Raw genomic sequence first — 17,543 nt, forward strand, 5'->3', positions numbered from 1 at the left:
GAGGGTAGATAATGCCCAGTGTTCTAGATGGTTTCCCCATTCCAGCCATATCTTTGGGCAGTAGTTTCATCCAATCAGTAAGTAAATATCTATTGAACATTTACAGTGTCTTATAGGGTACCACTGGAGACTGAGTATTGCGAAAAACAGATAAAAATCCTTATAAAGCTTTCTAATAGGAAAGTAAAAGCAATAAGATGGTATATAGGTTAATTATATGCTACGTTGGCCACAGATAAGTATGTTAAGAAAAAATGAAGTAGGTTTGGAGTATTGAAATATTGGATAGGTCTTGTCTGGAAATTCTAGATATGAACTAGGAAACCCTCAATGAGATGTGGTTGCATAACAAAGACTGGAAATAATCACAGGAGATATCCATGAGGGTGTTTAAGAGAAGGGTATCCCTGGCAGAGGGAATACCAATGCTAAGTGTGGGAGTGGGAGTGTGGGAGTGTGCTGTGGTACCCAAAGGACTGATAGAAGTACTGAGTAGCTGGAGGGGAGTGAACATCCAGGAGAGGACTGGCAGAAGTGAGGCAAGAAGAAATAAGCAAGCAAACTCCCTAAGTTTTGCTCCCTCGTATGCCAAATAGGCATATAAAGGATGCTCTCAGTCTAGGATATCTGTAAATATTCCATGAGTCCATTCTTACAAACTACTTAGCATAACAGCAGGCATGTAGTACATGCTTAATAACAATTATAATGCTATAGTTTAGTATTTCATCAAAATGAAGCAAAATGATATTTGAATCATTTAACGTACTCCCTTAACCGAATTCGTGGCTACTAGGAAACCATTGGTTTATAATCTGTTGTTGTTGTTGTTGTTGTCCTGGTCCTTGTCTTGCCTACAGAGACAATGTGCTAGTATTATTAATGTTGGGTGTGCTCAGTTAGACAATAAGAGTTACTTTCCTAAATAGACCAATTTTTAACTTTGCCACTGTGAGCCTAAGTAATGTGAGTTTTCCCATTGGAAACAGTTCTATTTTGTTCATTTTACTGGTAAAATCCAGTTACTAATTCAGACCACTAGACTCTGTCAGAAGATTCCCTAAGGTGATTCCATTCAGTGAGCCAGTATGGGGGAAAGCTAGCAAGAGCCTTCTGGCAGCAGAATATTGAAAACACCTAACCACTATTTACCATACTCTGTACTGTCATATATATCATCTCTTATCATTCTCTACACTTTTTTATGTGACTTGGCAAAACAGCTGATACCATTTTCATTTTATAAAAAAATAACTGAAATATACAGACGGAAATGAAGAGACAAACCTGGGTCCTGAGCCCATGTTAGACTCCTCATTGTGTGTTCCTCCTAAAAACAGAAACAAGAACACTTGGGATTCATCCCAGATTTTGCATCGTCAGATATGGGATCTTAAAATATGCCTTCTCTCTGGGTTTCTCCAGGATTGATATTCAGTGACTTATAATATCCCTTTCAATACAAGGACCTTGGAATCCTAAGGTAGTAATGAAACAAACAAACTCAAAGAACATTTGAGGAAGAAATTCCACTAGTTCATGAAATCAACAAAATATATGTTACATTTGAACAGAAACATTTCTGTCATATACTATATGGGAAGTTGAGACAGTGGAAGGAATGGGGGATGTCAAGTGGGCCCTGAACATTACTCCAGGCAAAAGAATCCCAAGCACACCTATCGCTACCACCCATTTTTAAAATTTTTACTTTTGTGTTATTTCATGGAAAGATAAATAAAAATATTAATAAAACTGATAGCTTCCAAAGAAAAATTCAACCAAAGTCTGACTGGACATTCTAAAAATAGCTACTCTTCTTGAACTTTTTTTTTTAAGTTCTTTCTTTTTTAGTTGTATATAATCTGAGGTACATAATGAAGCAAATTTGGAAATAGTCACTGCAATATTGTTGTCGTCTTATCATGCTACCATGAGATCCACAACAGTCTGTTTGTACTGAACATTCCTGTCTATTATCCCTTGGATCACTGATCTGTGTTTTTATTAATCATGTTGAAGAAGTCTGGAGGGCATTAGCAGTCCAATTCCCCTAGCGATTTTCCATCCTGTCATCTTAAAAGAGAACTGTACTGCATCATACAAAATCACCCTCACTAGTGCAGTGAAGTGGCAGGGGAAAGAAGGACAGTCCACTCACCTTAAAAGAGGCAAATATGTTCTGGAAAATTGGCCGTCTGCTTCTCTTGGATTTCCTAATGAACCAATGCCACCCATCTGAATAGAACAGAGATTTCAAGAAACCACAATTTTCCTGCTTCACACTACACCGATACTTGAACTAAATGCATGAATTTGGAGCAAAGTAATTGAGATGATCACAAATTAATTGCACCTGTTTCAAACCAACATAGGAAAACACTTTAATATACTATGTATTAAAATGTCATTTCTCGCACCAAATATACTGGCACAATTGAAGTCAGATCAGGGCCCTTTTAGACAGGGAAAAAGGATCACTGATTCCTTCGAGAATATATATTTCTGTATCTGTACATAAAACGACCTTGTCTTTTGGAAGCAGGCTTTTAGTTATATCCTGGGGAGAGAGTGACTTACATTGATTATTTACTGGTAGAATGCTGAGAGCATAAAAGAATGTGATTCTCTCTACTACAAAGAATGACAGCATCCATGCCTGGTTGAGCTAGTATTTGAAAATGTCCTCCCTTCCTTTCCTAGGATACAAGAATCATCAAAGCATCATTTAAGGATTCCTCACTTTGGATAATCAAGATAGATTTAAAACATTTATATAATAAATGAGCATATGGAATCCACAGAAACTAAATTAGTCACATCACTGGATTCCACTCCTCCATCAACTTCTGTGGTTTACTGAGAATATAAGCCTTTTTTTAAAAAAACCTCAACTTGAATTCTTATATATTACTTGAATTCTTTCTACTATAATTGAATATCTATATTTGTTATTATACCTAGAATTATTCATTGATCCATTTGTCATTCAAAAGTGAAAGCTATTTTCCACGGAATTTGGTTTGAAATGAGTTACTAACAGTTTAAGATAAGTGAGAACAAAAATATGTATGAGTAAATAAATGAAATAAGTCTAAATAGCACATTTATTTCATTTGCTTTTTATGAAGATAAATAGGGGAAGAGCAAAACAATAAAACAAAAATGTCATGTGACGACTAGAAAACAATAGATTGTAAAGGAAATGGCATTTGCAAAGGGGTATATGCAACTATAGAAGATGAAAGTGCTCAAAATCTATGTGACTTAAATCTCACCTTCAGTAAAAGAAACTGCATTAAAATTTATTGAAAAGGGAGACTGGATATGTGGTGTTGATGACAATTCAGAAACATGAATTTAAATTTTATGTTTTAGTGTTTATCAAAGAAGAAATTCAACTGAAATGAGGACTCCATTCCACCTCCCTTCTTGTAAAATGAGGACATTAATGACGTGTCCACTAGAAATGTCACTACAGGAGAGGAACTGGAGTCACAGGATCACAGACTCATAATAAATAACTATAAAATATAAGAAGTTTATTAGAACTTTATAAAAGTGGGATTTGTAATTATTTGGTTAAGAAAAGAGACATACAACTTAGAATCATGTCTTATTGAATTTCAATATTTAACTCCATCTTTTGGGGCTAGACAAACAATTGTGGTTTATACTAGTGTTTCTTAAATTTTTAGAATTAAACTCCATTGCTATTTATTAGATCACTCCCTTATCTGAGAATATCCACTTGTAAAGTCTATTAAAATATTCAGGGATTTAAACATTATTTTTAATATTTGTAGTTTCTTTGAGGCATCTCAGGAATCACAAAACCAAGATTAGTATTCACTATTTTCTAATTTTGAAACATTAAAAAATATTTATACCAAGGATAAAAAGCTAATTCTGTTCTACTGGATTATCACTCTAAGAGACTATTGCTTTTCATTGCAAATATGTGTGTAAGCCACTAGGTATTTACTTCTAGGCTATAGGCTTTCCTAGAGAGATTATTTTTAAAATACTGAAATAAAATGATTCTTGATTTTTCTGTCATTAAAAGACTTTGTTCACAAACCACAAGCCTAAAGGGAATAAAATCAACTAAAGAGAAATATGTGCTACAAAGGGAGCTTTAGCTCATGTTCTGGTCATTTAGACAAGATTTAATGCCTCCATTGATTTACACCCTGTATTGTAGTTAAGATAGTAATTGCTACATCACAGTTTATAGTATCTCCTGTACTTTGAATGATGTCGTTTCTAAAATACCACAGTATACTAATAAGGTATTGGGTCATTACTGTTTTTATTTTTTAGACTGTATACTATCTTTTCACAAAACACTTTTTCCCCCTGAGTTCTAACAATATAAAGCCTTTTCTATTAAATTATTTCATAGATTCACTGAAATTTTACAATTTAAATATGGTTTGAACATGGTTCATGTCAATGGCTATGTATGTCACTAGGGGATCAGCATTGAAAAAGACACAGATTCTATCCTTAGGAGGTTATTGTTACTTTGACAATAAGTACAGACAAGTTACCTTGTGGTTACCATATAATAGGATAATAGCACATAAGTGCAACATATTATGGAAGAATGGACTGGTGTACCAGGAAGAATTACAAATGGATCACAGAGGCTTTCTGAGCGGGCTATTGATAACAGTCAACAGAAGGAGAGTGAAGAACAGTCAAGAAAGATGGAAGAGCATATTAAAAACCAGAGGGGAAAAAAAAATTATGGCTATTTGAGGACTCAGTGTCACTGGAGCCTACAGCATGGTACATAAGTGTCCTTAAATGAGAATTGACAGGAAGAAGAGACTCAGATCTTAAAGGGCCAAGGTGGTATACCAAGGGGAGTAGGGAAACACTAAAGTGCTTTTTATCAGACACCTCCTGTGTCCCATCACAGATCCACTTGGACTGAACTTGTCTCTGGGTGCCAAGGCCATTGTTTTCTCCAACTCAGTTGCTTCTACAGAGATAAATCTATATAGTTCAGAAAAATTTTATGCAGGAACACAGAATTACACTCAATTTCCAGCCTTCACTGCATGCTTCTAGCTTCACACTTGAGGGCTTTCCTACTGCAATGGATAATTCACAGGACCTGCTTGGTGCCTCTGCGTGCACAAGGAATGTGGGACAGTTTAGGCCCATCGCTAAAGGACAAGAATACAGATGTGCTATTCCATATATAAAAGTGCCAGCTATTAAGAACTGAAAATAAACATAGCAAGCTCTTAAAACCTGTTTCATCATCCTATCTTAAGAACAATCTAAAAGACTAATACTTTGTAGTTTCATATGTATATACCAGTTATCTATTGCTTTCTTACAAATTACCCCCAAAAGAAAGCCAATTATAAAACAAGCACTTGTTATCTTACACAAATGACAAATCTGAAATCAGTTTGCCTGGTGGTTGTGATTAAGGGTCTTGCATGATATCGTAGTCAAGGTGTCCATCCAAGCTGCAATCTTCTGAAAGCTTTACTGGAGCTGGATGATCCCTTCAGAGATGATTCAGTCTGTGGCTAGTCACAGAAGGCATCAATTCCTTGATGACTTTTTGTCAAGAGGACTGAGTTTCTTCTCATAACAATGTCTCCATAGACCTACTTAAGTATTTTTATAAAATGAAAATTTACTTCATCTAGGACAAATGATTCAAGAAAAAGGAGCAGAGGAAGCCACATTGCATTTCAGCTATTCATCCTAGAGGTCACACGTCATCACTTTGAACACATTCTATCGGTTAGAAGTGAGTCACTAACTTGAGAACTCATTGAAACTGAGGGGGAAAGGATTTACTTTTAAATGAAGACCTATCAAAGAATATGTGGAATTCTGAATTTTTAAATCACTACAACAATAAAAAAGACGAGATTTTGTGCATCCCTTTAACTCCACTGACCTTCTCTCTCTATCGTTTTCTTAGTCCTATGAGTAACCCCATATGAACCTGTGGAAACATCCAAATCACATATTCAATCTTGATCCAAACACACCACCAACCACTGCTTCTTGGGTAATTCTTAGGCTTAAAGGTGCATTCAACAGTCTTGCCATCTGCTACAAAGGGGGACTAGGCAAAAAAGAGTGTACAAGCCTTAGAAAAATCCTTGGAGCTATTTGGGTAGAGATTCCAGAGTTCCAGATGTGGCTGAAAAAATGTGGACATGCATTCTGAGAGGGGGAGCACTCTGGGTAGCTAAGTCCTATAGATTCCATGTACTCCTCAAGAGGTGGAGTAAATAAATCTATGGACAGGGAAGAAAGATATTGGTGTGGAACACTATGAAGTGTACGTCCCAAAGAATGGTACTTGTGCTTTTAATCTAAAAGCAATGCTGAGACACACTTTAACCCATGTATTAGAGAAGGTGAAAAATAAATTCTCTATTTGCTTCCTGGAAAAATGGATCTGAGCCCATGACACAACCTCTCTAATCCATGAAGGTCAGTAGACAGCTGCTCTCCATACCAAGTGGCCAGCTGACTTTCACCCCCGTATTGGCTCTCCTTTCCTACCTCACTTCTTTTTGATTTTTTCCCTCACTTGAGCTTGCTTATAGTCATATTCCTTAATAAAATTATAACAGATTACTTTTGATTTCTGAAGATCCCAGTTTCAAAAAAAATCATTGGATTTTTTTCCTGACAGGTAAATGCATTCCTTCATCCATTTAACAAATATTTTGAGTACCTTATAAGATATAGTCAATGTGCAGGGTGGTGAGGATAAATAAAGAAGACAGATATGACTCTGCCTTCATGAAGCATATTAGCCAGAGGGGAAACAGAGAAGTTAACTGGCAGCTGTGATCGAATGTGATGTGTGCTACAGTGTAAAAGTGCAAAGCGCTGTTGCAAAGTATAAGAAGGAAACCTAACCCATTCTTGTAGGTTGATGGCAAGTTTCCCAGAGGAAATAGAAAGGACTCTTGGTTGTGAATGTTTGGTAATCAACAACTATGTTAGTCCATCATCCACACCATTCCACCTGTTTACCTTTTGCTATATCTTCCAATGTGCCAAGCTCTCTAGCACACACATTCTCTCCAACCCTTGCCTATAGAGTTTCTTTGATCTTAAGCATTTTTGCATCCCCCCCACCACAAACTAATTCCAACTCCTTTATGTCTCGAGAGTGCTGATTGAAAAATCTTAGAAAGATGGACAGAGGCCATGCCATAAAGGAACTGTGTGGCCAAGATGTTTGGACTTTATCCAGAAAAGTGAATGAAACTGTATATTAGGTTTGCACTTTGGAAAAAGTACTATGGCTGCTATATAGTGAAATGGAATGATAAAGTAGCCAAGAGCCTATGGCAATAGACCAAGTAAGAGATTATGGTAATTTGACTGAATGTTTTGGTAGTGAGAAAGCAAGAATTAAAGGCAATTGAAAGATAGTTTAATGTTATAAACAGTAAAAAGAGGTAAAATAAAATAATGAAAAGAAATAACTAAGAAAAAATTAATGTTCATAGTCAGTTTATACCCTAGGAATTGCGGTAGGTATCCTAGAAAACAATGAGGTTTGCATTGCCAGATAAAATATTTGTTTACTTAATCTGGCAAACCTGAGTGAGGTAGGGAACACAGGAGAAAGAATGTTTTTGAAAATACTGAAAGAAGTTATAATTTCCAGCATCATTCTGAGATGTAAATGTCTCCAGGAACTCATTTCAGATTATAAAATTTTGCAAGTTTTGAGAGGCTGATCACTCATTGTCTTTAAGTTTTAGCCAACTAAGTGTAGAACAGAGCTAGAAGAAGATTAAAATAAGGATTTTGATTAATTTGTGAAATTGTATAGTGTAATAATGCACACAGTAACTCCAAAAGCACAGGATCTTCAGGGAAAGCAGCTATGGCCTGAAGGGAAAAAAATAGAATGTCTTATCCAAGTTGTTCACTCCCTGGACACTCTTCCTACCCACTGTGAGTATAGACATTATCACACAGAATTATATCTACACTGACGATGCTTACCCTTCCAGTAGCAGGGAGACTGGTTCCTGTTACTATTATACAGAGAGAAACACAGATGCATGCACACACAAACACACATACAGCCATAATCATATTTTACTATAGAAAGATCAATATGACTATGATACTTTAAGAGGAATATGAACTGGGAGCAGAGAGAGCTTTAGTAACACAGGATGAGGCTTAGGTAGAAATTAACAGTGGATATGGATAGTATTAGAATTGGTAGATTAACAGGACTCAAGATGAGGCTTAAAGAATAAGGAAATGTCACATGTAGCACCAATTCTGCATTGTGGACAGGGATGTCGTTCATTCATTTCTTTTCTGGTAGAAAAGAAAGGCTGTTAAGAGATGTAGGAATTGAAAGATGGAAAGTTACTAAGGGCTATATTGCATAAGGTGCATAAAGCACTGCCAAAAGAAAATAACAAGGTAACAGATTACACATAATTGAAATCAGTGTGTGTGTGTGTGTGTGTGTGTGTGTGTGTGTGTTCTAGACAGACTTCAGACCAAAGGAGTGACTGGGCTAGATCAAGAGATGCATCTGAATGGATAAGAGGTATTGTAGAATAGTTGAGCCAAATTGTATACTTAACTTTATTTCTCCATGTTCTGCCTGCATTATAGAACTATTCAGACTAAAATATGATTTCTTACCCTCTAATAAAAGTGTGAATGAGCACATGCCACAGTTATGGCCAGTGTGTACACAATGGAATATTACTCAGCAATAAAAGAGAATAAAATCATGGTATTTGCAGGTAAATGGATAGAGTTAGACAAGATAATGCTAAGTGAAGTTAGTCAATCCCAAAAATCCAAATGACAAATGTTTTCTTTTATATAAGGAGGCTGCTTCATAGTAGGATAGGGAGAGGAAGCATGGGAGGAATAGACAAACTCTAAATAGGGCAGAGGAGTGGGAGAGAAGGGTGGGGGCATGAGGTTATAAATGATAGTGGAATGTGACAATCATTATTATCAAAAGTACATGTATAAAGACACAAATTGGTGTGAATACACTTTGTATACAACCAGAAATATGAAAAATTGTGCTCTATATGTGTAATAAGAATTATAATGCATTCTGCTGTCATATCTATATATAAAAAAGAATAAACAGATATTAACATGCATATTTCCTTTACTTCTTTACAGTGTCTGGAGTCTGGGCCTAAAAGCTTGAACAACAAAGGACTAGATGTGGAGAATGGTGAAACAGAAAGTATAATAAAGAGAAACATTGAGTCAGTACATAGCCCTGCCTTGTCACCCTCTGAGTTTATGTTATATAATAATAGTAAAAATAACCTCTCCACACTTATGTAAGCCACAGAGACCGATGTGTTTGTAAGTTTGTTTATAACTGAGTATGTTCCTGGCCAGTATGGAGAATCACCAGAAAGGGGTAATGCTTGCAGTCTTAGGAAAAGATCATATAGTTCAGAGAAAGCTAGAGAGGAGGGTAAGACAAGGACTTAAGGCAGAATCATATAGGAAGTAGTATTTAAGAAATAAGAATTTAAAAGAAAAGTTGTAGGAAATAGTAACCAGAGGGGCCAGGAATGTAGCTCTGTGGTGTAACACTTTCCTAACATGTATGAAGCCAAGTATTTTTTCTCAATCATCTCACACACACACACACACACACACACACACAGAATAAGCCTAAAAGTAGGAAGCAGTTCTAGAAGGTAGCACAACTGGATCTCAGAGGATAGAGATAATACAAAGTGGAGTGCATTTCATAAAGTCAGATGGTACAGAGAGCTCAAGAAAGAAAATTCCAAATGGTTATTTAGATGTCAAAATTAATAGTCCATTAGTGGCCTTGGAAAGAGTAGTTTTAGTGACATTTAGGCAGTAGAAGCCATTTTATAGCAAGTAAACCCATTTTATAGCAAGGAATGGGAGGTGAAGACCTGGAGATGCCACAGTCTGGCTGGGCAAAATAACCAGGGGTGACAAGCAACTTGTGAAGATTGAAACAGCAGGAGCCGTTTTATTACAGGACAGCAAAGGTATATATACTTAACTAATTACACACAGCTTAACTTAATTAACATCATCTAGATACAGCAGTCAGTCATTAAGGAATCCTCATCATCTTAATGACTCGCTTCACAAACCACTCCCTCTGGCATACTGCCAGGCACCATCTTAACTTGGTTGTGGCCCTCGACATGGAGAAAAAGAATGTACACAGCATTTTCAAATATTTTTCTGTGAAGTGGAGAAAGAAGATGATGGCTGTTGGGCAATACAGGATTATCAAGGATTTAATAAAACAGTTATCTGTTGTTGGTGATTGGATTTCTTATGGTTTATGAGAAGTTCTTTCAGTGCTGTTAGAAAGGACAGTCAGTGGACAAAGGCCCCAAGAAGGCAACAGATTGGCAATTACAACCTGAGGAGGCATCTCTTCTGTTAGAAAAGAAAGGCTGGATTCGGAAGCTGCTCTGTTCTAAGGTGCCACAGGAAGTCAAAGACCTCGTGTTCTCTAACACATAAAACTGAGACATCTGAGAAGACTAATGGTAAAGTTGGAGGAATGTGAAATATAAAAAAAACAGAAATCCTGAAGAACAAGAATTCTAAAAAAATGACAGTTTCTATATGCAGTTGAGAGATTGTTCAAAATTGAAGAACATAAAATGATAATGACAGCTCCCATGAGTTGCAGTTTTCCCTCTAAGCCAGTTCTTCCTCTGGATTTGGAGCTTTGACTCATGTGGGTTGGGGTTATGCAGTGCTAGATGGCTGGAGAGACAAGGGAGCAACAATATCTAGAGTAGGTGATGTGACAAACTGTACGATGGTGTCCACATTGGGGAGGAAGGACTGGGTTACGGGCTGGGAATGTTAATAGAAAACTGTTAAGAAACGAAACTCTGTGATCTATAATGAGTTACCAGTATAGATACAGCAGGACTAAAACAAGTAAGTAAAAAGGAGGTTTAGAAATATGATCAGAAAGTAGAATAATTTTATATATGAAATACAACTTAAGGTTTAAAAACAAAGGAAGATTAAAAGAAATGTCTTCACAAAAGTTTTGAAGTAAGACTATGCTTGCCCAGGGATTAAACAAAACTCTACCCTGTTATCTACAGTTAATTGAAGTTTTGTTGTGTGATTTTTTTTTTAACAAGCTACAAATTAGAAGAGTTGAGCTACAACTGGGCTGTTCTCTGTCTGTATACACAAAGAGTAAATGAAATCATTTCCCACAAGTGGTGACTAAATTATCAGTTGTATTTCACAGGGTCTTTTTTTTTAAGTGTTTCGATGTTTCCTAAGGTTTCTAATATTTTATTGAATGATTATTTCTCAAATTGACACTCATGAATGTGCACAGGTTCACATTAAGCATTCATGAACAATCAATTTTGGACTTTGCATAACCTTGAGATGCTTATTTGGTACACTCTAGGCAAAACTGCCTGATGATTTTTGACTTGGAGGTTTTATTGTCATAGAAAGACGCCCCAGAGAACTCTCTCCCCAACCTTGGTTTCCTCCAACACTTTCTTCTAATTACTGATAAGCATAATCAAATAGAAAAGCAATTCGAGCTCAGCAAGACTGTTACTCCTTCTATCAACCAGGTTTGCCTAGGAATAATTGCTGTTCTGACAGCTGCAGGAGCTTTTCTTAACCCCCTACAGTGACCTCTCTAGCTTCTAACTTTCCAGCATTACCAACATGTATTATCTTTCAATGAGAAAATCATTGATTTTGAACATATAGCCAATCTAAGCGTGTTCGTAAGCTGGGCAGCGGGACAGCCTTCATTTTCACTTATTACATGCCCAGCATTTTATCAAAGCAGCCACATCGAGACCTACAAATTATGTGTCAAGGAGGGAGATGCTCAGGATATGTCTCCCTGAGATTTTTTTTTTCTGCTTCTGCTGCTTTGGAAATTCACAGATTATAAGTAAACAACATGTCTTCATCCTACATGAAAAACCAGTCACTTTTTCCGTAAAGAAGCTAAAAGGATGAGCAGGGATTGTGGCTCAGTGGTAAAGTGCTTGCCTAGCACATGTGAGGCACTGGTTCCATCCTCAGCACCACATAAAAAAAATAAACAAATAAAATAAGCTTATTTTAAAATAAGAAGCTTCAAATATAGGTATCAATGATTCTTCAGTTACACTCTGGTAAATGAGTCAAGGAACTGTTGTCACTTGCACTACTCTCCTTCCCTTTCTGAGAGTATTGGATTGTGTGTCAGTGTTTTATCAAATGCAGACAGACTAAATTAAAAATGCTAATTACCAGTTTTTTTAAGAATTCCTATTACACAGGAAACGTCTATATTTTATCAGCAAAGTTTTATCCAAGTTAGTTTTGTATGTCAAAGAGACATTCAGAATTTTAAGTATTCTTAAGTGAGAGCAAATTTAGAATAGTTTAATTATATGTCAGATTGGGTGCCTAGGAAATTCTATTCTTTTAATAGACATATACTATTTAAGCTTCCCTTTTTACTATTTCTCATTGTTGCTATCTTTACCTACTTACTAATCATGTCAAAAAAATATTTGAGTCTCTTAAACTAAATTAATCATAGGAAATTATTTAGTCCATTTATTAAAATTTCTTTTGAAACCCTAACCCTGGTTTTATAATAGAATCTTATAAGAAAGACCATGGAGTTTCCATACTCGATGGTACATATTTAAGAACAAAGCTTGCATGGACTTTTCACTCTGCATGATCTTTGGAAAAAAAAAATACTTCTGCAGCATTAAAGGACTAGATCAAATGATAAGTCAAACCTTTGCTTGGGGGTAAGAAAGATTTTTTTTTAATCAAGGAAGATTCATGATATTATGCATACTCAAACTAGCTGTCTGTTTTAATATGCTTCTGATTAATTCTCATAATCAAATAATCTCATTTTACTTTTGTAGAGGCTGATATTTGAAATTTTCATTTAGTGAAGATCTAAAAATAAAAGTGCCAAAAAAACTGAAAATCTCTTTCAACCTAAATTGGGGTAACAATATCCCCTCCTCCACAATCCCTCTGTTTAAGTCACTTTGCAAAGCAAATAGATGCAGTCTAAGTTCATTCTCTATGTGCCTTTTAGGTCTCAGGGCACCTGGGAGATATCACAGTGCTTTCAATCAATAGCCTCTCAAATTCCAAAAACAATTACTTTATTCTCAAGGGTCTGTAAGAGGGGTAAAAGAGCATTAAGGTCTCCAACCCACTCATATGATGTGAATTCATAAAGTTTACATTTGCTGTGGTTTTGACCTAGCATACTCTTTATTTATCAACTACCCATTTAAAGATCCAAAAGGACAACATTATGCAAACTAACACAAGCAAATTAGCCATTCTGCCTAAACCTTTCCCTGGAAAAATGTATATTACTGAAATAACCTCCCTAGACTGATAGTTTTTAACCTTTCATCATTATAGTATTTTATGTAAGCAGTGAATATGAATTAAAACTGTCACTGTAGTACATTAAGAAATGCTTTAAGATTGCCTGCTATGTCAATGTTTTGATATATCTCTAAAGAAAGCACATACCACATGAAAATATTCTCACTTCTAAGAGAACAGAAGTGGTGTATTCCCAATTTTGTCATTTGGAAGAAAAATAAAACATTTTTCTTCTATGCTAGAATAGCAAGGAAAACCAAAACAATATTTTTCTCAGATCAAAACAGGTAAAGATCTTTGTAAATCTTCGTTCTGCTATAAGGAAAAAGCTTTCAAGGATCTGACATCAGATATTTTGAGTGACTATGCATTGTTATGGTATGTATATCAAGTTTACATTTTCATCCAAATTCTTTAAAAACATTAGTAAACACAATATTCTTTGTTGTCTTTGTCGTAGTCATTTTGGTAGGACTTGCCTTTTGTTTTCCAGAAATGTGCTTCATATAAAAGCATGTCATCTGTAACGTTCTATAATCCTACTATCACACTAACTAAATAACACATAGTTTAATCCATATTGGTGTTGTATCGGATCACAATTGCTATTTGTAGGCTTATAGGGTTTTTATATTCTATTTTATAAAAGCCACTTATTTCAGGAAAACAAAGGAAATGTTCACTTAATAAACTCATACTGTAATAGCCATCTCCTTTTAAACTTGCTATAATATTTTTCCCTAAGAAAACTAATACTTCCTTCCCAGTCTTTACCCTATGAAAGAACTGATGTTTCTTCCTAATCAGCTCCACATCCCATTATCATATAATAGAACCCAGGGTGACCAATGAGTTCCTTCCTTATCCAAAGCACTCCATGACATCACTGATGTCCCTATGGAAACATGAAAGAGTCTTTAAAAGATGCAGCTGCTAAATATTTAATCCTGACTTATAGCTTCACTAAGGCAGAACAATTAGCAAATTTATTAGGCGGGGTTCAATTTACATGTCTATTCTTAAAGATTAATCTTTGTGAGCCTATAACTTACATGTTCATTACAGGAGTATAGAAGTAGTGGCCAAGCAAGGTTTCTTCCGTGAAATGCAAGCCTGTGAAATTCTAAAGTGCATGCATGGACCAGGCACATTTTCATTTTGGAACTTGTAATGACCTCAATCAAGTTCAAGCATTTTAATGAAAACTAATTATTTACATCAATAACAAAAACATTAATTGAATCATTATTTATGAACATTCTTATCATTCTTTCCTAATTTAGATACTCATTGATGATTTGGCTTTCTTGTGACTGACATTATTCTTTAACACACCAAATTGAGTTATTTTCTTTACTACTAATCTTCTTAACATTTTTGGCAAACATGTTATTCTAATACTGATAAATATAAAAATGGAATGATATAGAATGTTTTCAGTATAGCAGGCAGATAAAAATAAATTAATCCTTCTTACTTCATTTTTTAAATAGAATTGTTATAAATATCTACTCACATGACAGTACTGTGCTACTTATTGTAAGATTTATCTCCTAGACTCCCTAAGTATGGACAAGCACTTACGTGTAGAAAGACAACATGTACAGAGAGGTTTTCTCATGGTTTTTATTGTCCTGGCATTCCAACTATTATAATAAATGTGTAGAAACCTGAAGATGATGGGATGTACACAGATTTATTGATCTAAGAAAAAAAAATTGCTCAGGGTATCTGCTATAACCCTGAAGAGATAAGGTTTCTTCCTTATATTTTCCTGGAAATAATTTCTTGAGTGACCATCGCTACCTGGAATCAAAGGTCTTTTCCTATTGACTTCCAAAGAGGATAATGTGAGTTGAATGAAGGGAATGCTGGCCATGAATGAAGGAGGGATAGTCAGTAGGAAGGTTTCCACAGCACCAGAATTCTCACTCCTGGAGAAACCCTGTGCTGGGCACTGATGACTCGTGCCCAGGGCAACCTACTCAGTGAGGGTCAAAGCTCATGGACTCAAAATCACACACTGCTGAAATAAATATTTCTGTGTTTCAAAATAGGCAGAAATATTTCAATCTTGAGAAAAATAAACACTAAATTATGTGACTTATTTTTCTTTCTCAATAAAATTCAGATTTTTGGAATGAGCATTCTTCTGATCCTCTTGACCAATAAATGAAATTGCATTTTACTAAAAAATCTTAGAAAAATGTAGGATTAAATTTAAGTTGCAGGGACAAAAATACAATGATTCATTTTTCATGTATTTGGGACAGATAGCTGAAAGCTCTGCTATACATAAGAAAATATAATATATTTGAATTATATTCACTGTCAAGGGAGTGTTGTTTGAAAGTTTCATATGTTAAATATGAGTTTAATTTGAACATTTCCATTTTTCCAATTTAGGCTGAGACAAGTGCTCTTATGACAACTTATGTTAATGAAGCTAAATCCCAAAGAGTTTATTCAATGAACAGAGGAGTAGTGAACATCTCTTCATGAGGGAGATGATGTCATAAGTGACATTGATTACTATTGCTTTCTGTAATGTCTGGAATTTTGCTTGTTACTTTTCTAAGTGCATAATAATTTTTAGCATTCCTGAATTATTTATTATACAAGTTTTGACTTCCATAGGTACCTATTATGAGATATGACACAGAATTTCATAGCCGTACTCTGAAATCACATTTGAAATTGATACATAAATGCTGATTTACATGACTCCTAATACATTATCTCTTGTTGCCTCTGAACACTCGGTGTCTGTAAGCAATAAAATACACTCAGAAGCCATAAAAGGAGGGACAGCTGCATAGTGGAGAGACAGCCTTTTCTAAGACTGATTCTGCAATCAAGGTTGTATGTCTTCAAAATCAACCAGATGCTAGATCATGAAGTCACAGTTCTCTTGATGCCTTGTGCTTTTGAGCAACTTGACAATAAAAGAAATCCACACATGATTTTGTTAAGTGATAATATGATTTAATGTTAGAAAAACAGTTGTCTTCCTGATTTTAATATCTTGAAGATGGCTTTAGGGCATACAAAGGGTGTTCTAATTTTTGACAAGCAAAGACAGGGCACTTAAATATATCAATAAGCATTTACTTAATTTTGTTTAGCATCACCATTTGCTCTACACCCCACCTTGTAAACATTGGAATTTTTCATGTGAACCAAATCTAATAAACTTATTTTGGTTTATAAGAGACTCACAATTTCCATTCTCAGGGGGGGGGAAAATTGGGTCATAGAAAGGGAAACAATTTTCAAATCTTCTCTTCTACTTTATTTTCTTTAACAAACAAACAACAACAAAAATAAACACTCTTCTTGTTTACATGTTTTTCTGTGGAATAGTAATTTTCAACCACTTACATATTTGGCAGTTAGGCTAAAACCAATGTCCCCTCCCACCCCATCCCCCAAAAAAGCCTACAGCTGCTTTTCCTGGAAGCTCCATCTAGTGATGTAGGCTTCCTGTTTTATAAGAGCACAGTGAATCATGACAGCTCCAGCTGGTCCCCGGGGTCTTGCTGAGCTTTCATCTCTGCCTTGGTTTCTCTAAGATCCACTCTCCTATTTACTGCCTCTGCCTGTACTGAGAACTTGCACTTGGGAAGCTTGGCCTCCCTGCTTGTTCGGGCAGAACTAACAAAAGGAAGACCATTTTGTAGATTTTGACAATTTTCAGATGTCTGGCTGTGGATACTTGAGCTGCAAAACTGAATACGTGTGCTTGCTTTGCACTGAAAATAAAAGCTCCTTCTCCAAATTGTCATTAAAACACCAGGATTTTCTAGTGAACTGTATCCTTCCTAAAATATGGATAGTTTGTCTTTTGAGATTTGATGGCTGCTTTTATTTAGTAAAAATCATTTCCTTTGTTCTCTTTATTTCTGTCACATTATTCAAGGTAATAAATACCCTATGGCAGAAACCGTTCCTAAGGGAAGTCTGTTTAAACCCAATTGGGGAAACACTGAACTTTATATATTCAAAAGCTCTCTATCATCCAACATCGTGGTGTCTTGGTCGATTCCTGTGAATTATATGTTCTTTATACCTGAAAACGGTACCAGGCAAAAATTGACTTTAGAACATGTCACATT

The sequence above is a fragment of the Marmota marmota genome, unplaced genomic scaffold (assembly GCF_001458135.2).
Source record: "Marmota marmota marmota unplaced genomic scaffold, marMar, whole genome shotgun sequence".
NCBI lineage: Eukaryota > Metazoa > Chordata > Mammalia > Rodentia > Sciuridae > Marmota > Marmota marmota.